Raw genomic sequence first — 9,026 nt, 5'->3', positions numbered from 1 at the left:
TACAAGCATGAAACCACTGCACTTGGCTGTTTTTTTTTTTTTTTTTTTTTTTGAGGCAGAGTCTCACTCTGTGCCCTGGAGTGCAGTGGGGTCACTGCAACCTCTGCCTCCCAGGTTCAAGCAATTCTCCTGTCTCAGGCACCTGAGTAGCTGGGATTCCAGGCACCTGCCACCACACCCAACTAATTTTTATATTTTTAGTAGAGATGGAGTTTCACCATGTTGGCCAGGCTGGTCTCAAACTCCTGACCTCAAGTGATCTGCCTGCCTTGTCTTCCAAAGTACTGGGATTACAGGCATGAGCCACTGTACCTGGCCTCCGGTGTATTTATTTATTTTTCCAAGATCAGGTCCAGGATAATATGCCAACATTGTAACAAAGTCAGAGGGTGGCACATCCCACACATGCGCGTGAACACCCAATCATCACGTTCGTGAGCTACGGAACCTCCAATGTATTTAAAAGCAGCCAGACAACCCAGCAAGTTTAATCTTCTTGCTTCCATCATATTCCAGGGCTGTAGCCTTTCATTGCCCACAAAGCCTTGCCTTCAATGGATGTGACAGTCCAGGTAACAACAAAGCCCTCATTGAAGTAACAGTTTTGCCCTGGGTGCACCCCCTTCCACACGAAATGCATTCTCTCTATCGTCAGACCCACTCTTTGCAGAGAATAAACTTCAGATCCTGCTTTTCCTGAAGGTCTGTTGCTGGGCACCACTCCTGGTACCAATGTGTAAGGGTCAGGATTTTTAGTTACCAAAAACAAAAACTCAAAGCAGAATCCACCATCGCTAATTTAAGCAGAAAAAGACAGACACACAAAGGATTTGCTAAAGACCTCAGGTAACTCACGGGCTCAACCCTCCTCAAGAGGGGTCAGAGGAAAGGCGTTGAGGCTGAGCTTCCTGAGGCCACCCTCAAGGCCACACCACAGACACAGCCTCTCCTGAGACCTGAACCTGGGAGCGTGACTTTCCTGCAAGCATAGCTGAACCCCCACATGCGCCCTCAGGGACTCACTCTTGCCACTGCTGCCGCTCCCAGGAGCCAGGTGTCACTGACGTCACCAGCACCAGCACAGCAGGATCCGCGTGTAGAGCCTTTCCCATCAACCAGTCCCTGTCATGCCAAAGCTTACACAGGTGCATCGGAGGGGTGTGAGCTGGGAAGCCTGTCCACGTCTCCTGGCAGAGAAGCTAGGAATCTGAGTTCTCACTTTTTTTTTTATTTTGAGAAGGAGTCTTGCTGTCGCCCAGGCTGGAGTGGAGTGGTGTGATCTCGGCTCACTGCAATCTCCGCCTCCTGGGTTCAAGCAATTCTCCTGCCTTAGCCTCCCAAGTAGCTGGGATTATAGGCACCTGCCACCACGCCTAGCGAATGTTTGTATTTTTAGTAGAGACAGGGTTTCACCATGCTGGCCAGGCTGGTGTCGAACTCCTGACCTCAAGTGATCTGCCTGCCTCGGCCTCCCAAAATGTTGGGATTACAGATGTGAGCCACTGCGCCCGGCCCTGAATTCACACTTCTTGGTAAGGGCGACATAGTTGATAACATGGAAATTTAACTGAAGAAAGGCACCCAGAGGGTGATGGGAAACCTCATGTGTAACAAATACCTACTGGTGTGATAGAGCTGAAATGGTCACGTTAGTCTACTGGGTCTAGTTGTGCCAGGTCTTGTCATCCCTCAGAAAATAGTATGTGGGAGGGAGATAGCTAAGGGGCTGGGCATCTTCCAAGCAGTGCATTGTGAGAGTTCTGTGTCTGAGACAATTCATCTGTATCTGAGAATTCTTACCTAGCGCATCTCAAAGTCCCAGAGTTCTAATACTATTTATTTCTTTTCATGTAAATCCATGATACTGAAGCCAGGTGTGGTGGCTCACATCCGTAATCCTAGCATTTTGGGAGGCTGAGGTGGGAGAATCACCTGAGATCAGGTGTTCAAGACCAGCCTGGCCAACATGGTGAAACCCTGTCTCTAATAAAAATACAAAAATTAGCCAGGCGTGGTGGCACAGGCCTGTAATCCCAGTTACTCGGGAGGCTGAGGCAGAAGGATCGCTTGAATCCAGGAGGCAGAGGTTGCAGTGAGCCGAGATCGTGCCATTGCACTCCAGCCTCGGAGGCAAGAGCGAGAGGAAAACAGGGAAGGGGGAGGGGAGGAGGAGGGGAGGGAAAAGAAAAGAAAGAAAAGCAAACTAACCTGTCCATGATTAGCATCACCTTCATGGAGCATTTAGTTATGGGAGTTTCCGTTGATGGGGCATCTGAGGTCATGAGAATGACGGAGGAACAACCTGGAACGCTGAGCCAGGAAGCTTCCTGGAGACCCACAGCCGGGATTCCAATTGTAGGTGTATGACACATGTGCCTTCATGACATTACAGTTTGTGGGAAGCATGAAAGGGATGAGAGAGATGAATGCATGACCTCACAGAGGCAAGGGACGTTCAGTGGCAGGGGTCAGTTTGGTGAGGATCGGAGCCACAGAGCAGCCGCTAAGAAACCTTCACTGGAGGCTGGGCATGGCGGCTCACGCCTGTAATCCCAGCACTTTGAAGGCCAAGGCGGGCGGATCACCTGATGTCGGGAGTTCAAGACCAGCCTGACCAACGTGGTGAAACCCCATCTTTTTAAAATAAAAAAAATTAAAATTTAAAATTAAAAAAAAAAAAAGTCCTTCACCGGAAAAGAGTGGAAAACAAAACTCCAGATCCCCGTCCAAGCAACCATACCCTAAAATCGCTGTGGGCTCTTTCAGTACACTTACAGATTACCAGTGACACGAGTGTTAATATTTGATGGCCCTGACTTGCACTTCTAAAACTTCTAATGAATCTCACTAGATGCAAGCTGGCAAGCATGCTGGTACAAAGGAGAATCGCAGCCTCCTCCCAATGTCTGTGTGCCAGCTCATCTGGGATGCTACAATGATTTGCCCTAACTGTCTCAGCTCCATAAAGGGGCCAGTAATTAGCATTTGGAAGCTAAGCCACACTTCCCCACTGAGTGCCATTTGCGGATTGTTAATTAATTAATTGATTGATTAGCAGCTTCCTCTAGCACTGGCTAGTAAAGTCCCCGTCAAGGAATTCTCCCCAGTTCTCCCCTCTCCCCACCTCCATACACCCTGGTAGAAGGATTTCCATAACATCCTTCAAAGTAGGGCAATACCTTGGACATTGTTTCTGTAGCTTGCATGGCGCCTTGCACACAGAAAATATTTAGAGTAAATGGATGGAAGACTGGTGGATAGTTTGATAGATATGATCCTGCTGAGCAGTCTAGAAAAAAAAAAGATTGATAGATATGAAAATATATGATATACTTCCTATTTTTCTTTTTTTTTTTTTTTACTGGGATGAAGTCTCACTCAGTTGCCCAGGCTGGAGTGCAGTGGTGCAATCTTGGCTTACTGCAACCTCCGCCTCCCAGGTCAAGCAATTCTCCTGCTTCAGCCAGGCAGAAGCCACTGCGTCTGGCTGTCTGTGTTCTTAACAGCCGAGCACATGTATCCTCCTTTTTTTTTTTTTTTTTAGAGACGGGGTTTTACCATGTTGGCCAGGATGGTCTCGATCTCTTGACCTCGTGATCCTCCTGTCTCGGTCTCCCAAAGTGCTGGGATTACAGGTGTGAGCCACTGCGCCCGGCCATGTATACATCCTTTTAATCTTTGTGGGACTGTTTCCTTATCTTTTTGTTCCTATTTATTTATTTATTTATTTTTTGAGATGGAGTCTTGCTCTGTTGCCCATGCTGGAGTACAGTGGTGCAATGTCAGGTCACTGCAACCTTCACCTCCTGGGTTCAAGCAATTCTCCGTGTCTCAGCTTCCTGAGTAGCTGGGATTACAGGTGCGTGCCACCATACCCAGCTAATTATGTATATTTTTGGTAGAGACAGGGTTTCATCATGTTGGCCAGGTTGGTCTCGAACTCCTGACCTTATGATCTGCCCATCTCAGCCTCCAAAAGTGCTGGGATTACAGGCGTGAGCCACTGCGCCCAGCCTTCATTTCCTATTTTTCTCTCACATTATGCAATTTTTTTCTAAACTTAGGTCAAATGAGAATTTAAATATTATCCAACCTAATTTCATTTAAGGATAAGGAAGCAGGCCAGGTGCGCCTGTGGTCCCAACACTTTGGGTGGCTGAGGTGGGTGGATCACTCGAGGCCAGGAGTTAGAGACCAGCCTGGTCAATAATGGCAAAAATCTGTCTCTCCTAAAAATAAAAAAAAAAACTAGCCAGGTGTGGTGGCAGGCACCTGTAATCCCAGCTACTCGGGAAGCTGAGACAGGAGAATTGCTTGAACCCAGGAGGTGGAGGTTGCAATGAGTAGAGACTGCACCACTGCACTCCAGCCTGGGCAACAGAGCAAGACTCCATCTCAAAAAGGAAAAAATTCACCCTTTTAGAAGGACGCAGTTGAAGGTTGGCGAGCAGCTCGAATCCGCCGGCTCCTGCTCCTCACTCACCGCTGTTCGCTCTCGCCCAGGAACAAGTCCGTCAGGAAGCCCCACAGCAGCCCCGGCTTTTAAAGCCAGAAAAACACCCGTGGAGCCAAGGTGGAAATTCACCGAATTCATATCACTCCAACGAGCCACAAGGTAAAATCCCTGGAGGAGGTGTGTGCCGACTTATCAGAGGAGCAAAGGAAAAGAATCACCAAGTGAAGGGATAGGTTGGAATGCCTACCAAGACTTTGAGAGTCACTGCAAAAAACTCCCTGTGGTGAAGGTTCTAAGACATGGGATCATTTCCAGATGAGAATCCATAAGCAACTCATTGACTTGCACCGTCCTTCTGAGATTGCTCAGCAGATGACTCCATCAGTATTGAGCCAGGAGTTTAGTGAGCAGTGAGCCAAGATCATGCCACTGCACTCCAGCCTCAGCAACACAGCAAGACTCCATGTCAACAAATAAAAAAAGTATCTATCCAAATACCTCTTTTTGAATATGAAAACAATTTTCTTTTTCTTTTTCTTGGAGACAGAGTTTTGCTCTTGTCATCCAGGCTAGAGTACAATGGTACGATCTTGGTTTACTGCAACCTCTGCCTCCTGGGTTCACGTGATTCTCCTGCCACAGCCTCCCGAGTAGCTGAGATTACAGGCGCACACCACCATGCCTGGCTAATGTTTGTATTTTTAGTAGAGACAGGGTTTTACCATGTTGGCCAGGCTAATCACGAACTCCTGACCTCAGGTGATCCTCCCACCTTGGCCTCCCAAAGTTCTGGGATTACAGGCGTGAGCTACCATACCCAACCAAGAAAATAATTTTCAATCCTCTCTTTAATCTCAAAATAACTCTGATATACCTTTTCTCTGTATATCATCATTTTTGCCATCTACAATAAATGACCTTGTGTGTCATTAGCAACTAACCAACCTAACATCGCTTAGAATAAATGAAGCCTGTACTGAGAATTTCCATCATTCCTGTGTCACCCAGGCTGGAATGCAGCGGTGCAATCTTCTCACTGTAATTCCTGGGCTCATGTGATCCTCCCGCCTCAAGTCTCCCAAAGTGCCGGGATTTCACTGCATCCAACCAAAAGATAATTTTAAAGGTAAAATTATAATTGCTGTGCAAATATAAAATGTACTCATGTCAGGGACTTCATTTAGCTGATTACCTAATGAGAGAACGAGTAAAATGTTATGACTGATTCAAAAGAAATTCAAACAACAGGCAATAATGTAAAATGATTTTACGATACATGTAAGATCGGTCTATCCACAGGGCAAAAATAAATTGCATCCCACCAGACACAATTAGTTTGCATTTCTATGGACAAGAATCAATTTTCTACAATTCACAGAATTGTAGGCGGCCCTGAGACAAAGACAGGCTGAGATGATAGCTTAGGAGCTGAGCTAGACAGATATACTTTCTCATCTTTTCAGTCCATTCCAGTATTGCACAATTTTTTCCTATGCTAGTAAGAATTCATTCTTGAATTCCACAAATACTGAAGAAATAAATAATAGTAATTCTACACAAACTCTTCCAGAGAATTGAAAATAGGAAGAACCACTTCCCATTGCCTCATTCTATGAGGCAAGCATCACACTGCAATTAAAACAGACAAGGACATTAAAAGAAGACCATTGACCAATATTCCTCATGAACATAGATGCAAAAGCTCTCAATTGAATACAGCAATACGTAAAAAAGATCAGACATCATCACCAAGTGAGGTTTATCCCATAAATGCAAAGTTGGTTTCACATTTGCAAATCAATCAATGTAGTTAACTCTACTCAGAGACTCAAAAAACATTATCTCAATAGACATAGAAAAGGCATTTGACAAAATCCATCATCCATTCCTAAGAAACTCTCAGCAGACTAAGAATAGAAGGGTACTTCCTCAACCTGAAAAAGGGCATCTATGAAAAACATACAACTAACAACATCATACTTCACAGTGAGAGATGAATGCTTTCCCGCTAAGGTCAGGAACGAGGCAAGGGTGTCCACTTTCACCGCTTCTGTTCAACAGTGCACCCGGTGCTCCAATGGAGCAATAAGGCCTGAAAAATAAATAGAAATAAAAGGAAGGAAGTCATAAAACAAAGGAAATGATCAGGTAACGTGATCAGCTGTGTGGAAAATCAAATGAATCTACACAAAGGCTAATTAGCAAGAGTGGAGGATTCAACATCAGTACCCAAAAACAACTATTTCTGCATTCAAACAATGATCTATTGAAATCTGAATTTTTTTTTTTTTTTTTTTTTTTTTTTTTTTTGAGGCAGAGTCTCGCTAGATTCGGCTCACTGCAACCTCTGCCTTCTGGGTTCCAGTGATTCTCCTGCCTCAGCCCCCACTAGTAGCTGGGATTACAGGCATGTGCCACCATGCCCGGCTAATTTCTGTAAAGATAGGGTTTCACCGTGTTGGCCAGGCTGGTCTTGAACTCCTGACCTCAGGTGATCCACCTACCTTGGCCTCCTAAAGTGTTGGGATTACAGGCATGGGCCACTGCACCTGGCCCATAAAACTGATTTTCAAGAGAGGCCATAGGAAAAGCACAAACTCAGTCTTGAGCAGCAGGGCCTCATTGACTAGCGAGCTCCAGGAACCAGTCAGGGTTGGTTGCGGACTGGTTCTCAAGTCTTCCCCACATTTACCCGAGTGAGCTTGTGGTTGCTAGTTGTGCACAAATGGAAGATGCCTTCACACTGCCTTTGTGACCTTTCCTGTCACCATCCTCTTTGGGCAGAGGCAAACTGTACACGCAGCAACTCAGTTTTCATGCAGCCAGTTTTTCTTGCCACCTTTTTTTCTTGAGTAAATGCTGCTCTCCTTGTACTGGGGTGAAAGCCTTTGTGGTCATCCCTAACTGATGCAGTCACCCCTAATTCCTTCTCTCCCATTCTACATCCACGCCATCAGCCTAACATGAAATGTGCACCCGCCATATGCCACCACTCCTCCCCCTCCACAGTCTGGCTGCCTGTCTAAGCCAGCAAGCCCATGCATCTTCTCTGCAGAAATTGCATCTAACTGGCTCTTCTGTGTCCACTCAGGCCCTGGCAACTGACTCTCTGCATAGCAGCCAGAATGATCCTTCTAAAGCATGAGTCAGGGAACGGCGGTGCCCAGGACAAAACTTTCCAATCCAATGACTTGTATTAAATTAAAAATAAAATTCAAAGTCTTTACCACAGCCTCCCAGGTTATCCCTGCACTGGCCTTGATTCCCCCGGAATTCGCCTCCCAGCCTTCCCTGTTGCTCCCCGAGTCTCTGCTGCCCCTTGAGGAGGCCAGGTCCCCTCCCATCCAAGTGCCTTGCAAATATCTGGGCTTTGCTTGAATGCTCCCTCCTCAGACATGCCTTCCCTCTAAAACAGCACCGCATCACCACCTGCCACCTCTCTATTCTTCCTCCCAGCACCCGTCCCCAGCTGTTAGATTCTATACCTGTCTGTGGATGCACTTGTTATTATCTGTGTACTCCTCCACTCCCATCTTGTTCACTGTTATACCCCATTACCCAGAACAGGATCTGGCCATAGTATGTGCTCAATAAGTTCAATTTTAGTTGAATGAGTGAATTTTTTTCCTTTTTTTTTTGAACATAAACTTAAAATTTTATTATGTCTTCATCATAAAACAAAAGATGGCACTTAGAACTGGATCCAGGGCAGCCCCCTGGCACCAAGCAGCCTGAAAGTGCCCCAGCCCAGAAGCTAGAACTGGATTCCTTGGCCCTTTCTCTTCTTACATCCACCCAGATCAAAATGCTTGCATCTTTTCATAGCCAGCATTCTCTTAGACCTGCAGCTGGGCTCAGTGCACTCAAGCCTCTGCACAATCTTCTTTGTAGTTTTAGCCTTTTTCCAGAAAATTGGCTTAGTCAGCCCACCACAGCCACTCTGCTTCCTGTCATAACGCCGCTTCCCCTGGGTGTACAGAGAATCCTTGCCCTTCTTGTACTGTGCTGCTTTGTGGGGATAGCGTTTGCCACACTTATAGAAAGTCCCGTGGGTTGGCCAGGCATAGTGGCTGACACCTATAATCCCAGTACTTTGGGAGGCCGAGGTGGGCAGATCATTTGAGGTCACGAGTTTGAGACCAGCCTGGCCAACATGATGAAACCCCAACTCTACTAAAAATACAAAAATTAGCAGGGTGTGGTGGCGCACACCTGTAATCCCAGCTACTCAGGAGGCTCAGGCAGGAGAATCCCTTGAATCTGGGAGGCAGGAAGTTGCAGTGAGCTGAGATCTCACCACTACACTCCAGCGTGGGTGACAGAGCGAGACTCTGTCTCAAAAAACAAGCAAACAAACAAACAAAACAAAACGAAACTTTGTCTCAAAAAAAAAAAAAAAAGTCCCGCAGGTTTTAGGAACCTTCACCATGTTTGCAGGAGCTCTATTGGCATAGAAGGTAAATTTTTTCTTACTCTCAAATGTGAGAGTAGAATGAATTTTTGATTTGCAGGAGCTCTATTGGCATAGAAGGTAAATTTTTTCTTTTTTTTTTTTTTTTTTTTTTTTTTT

At 46.0% G+C, this 9,026-nt stretch overlaps 1 pseudogene; it reads right to left on the bottom strand.

Annotated features, from left to right (window-relative positions):
- Positions 1-344: 344 nt before the first annotated feature.
- LOC116528089 lies at positions 345-459 on the bottom strand (annotated as a pseudogene).
- Positions 460-9,026: the final 8,567 nt, after the last annotated feature.

The sequence above is a fragment of the Sapajus apella genome, unplaced genomic scaffold (genome assembly GCF_009761245.1).
Source record: "Sapajus apella isolate SASKATOON/1434 unplaced genomic scaffold, GSC_monkey_1.0 scaffold56, whole genome shotgun sequence".
Taxonomy (NCBI): Eukaryota; Metazoa; Chordata; class Mammalia; order Primates; family Cebidae; genus Sapajus; species Sapajus apella.
The sequence above is the reverse complement of the archived record's forward strand: the minus strand, read 5'-3'. Positions and strand labels throughout refer to the sequence as shown.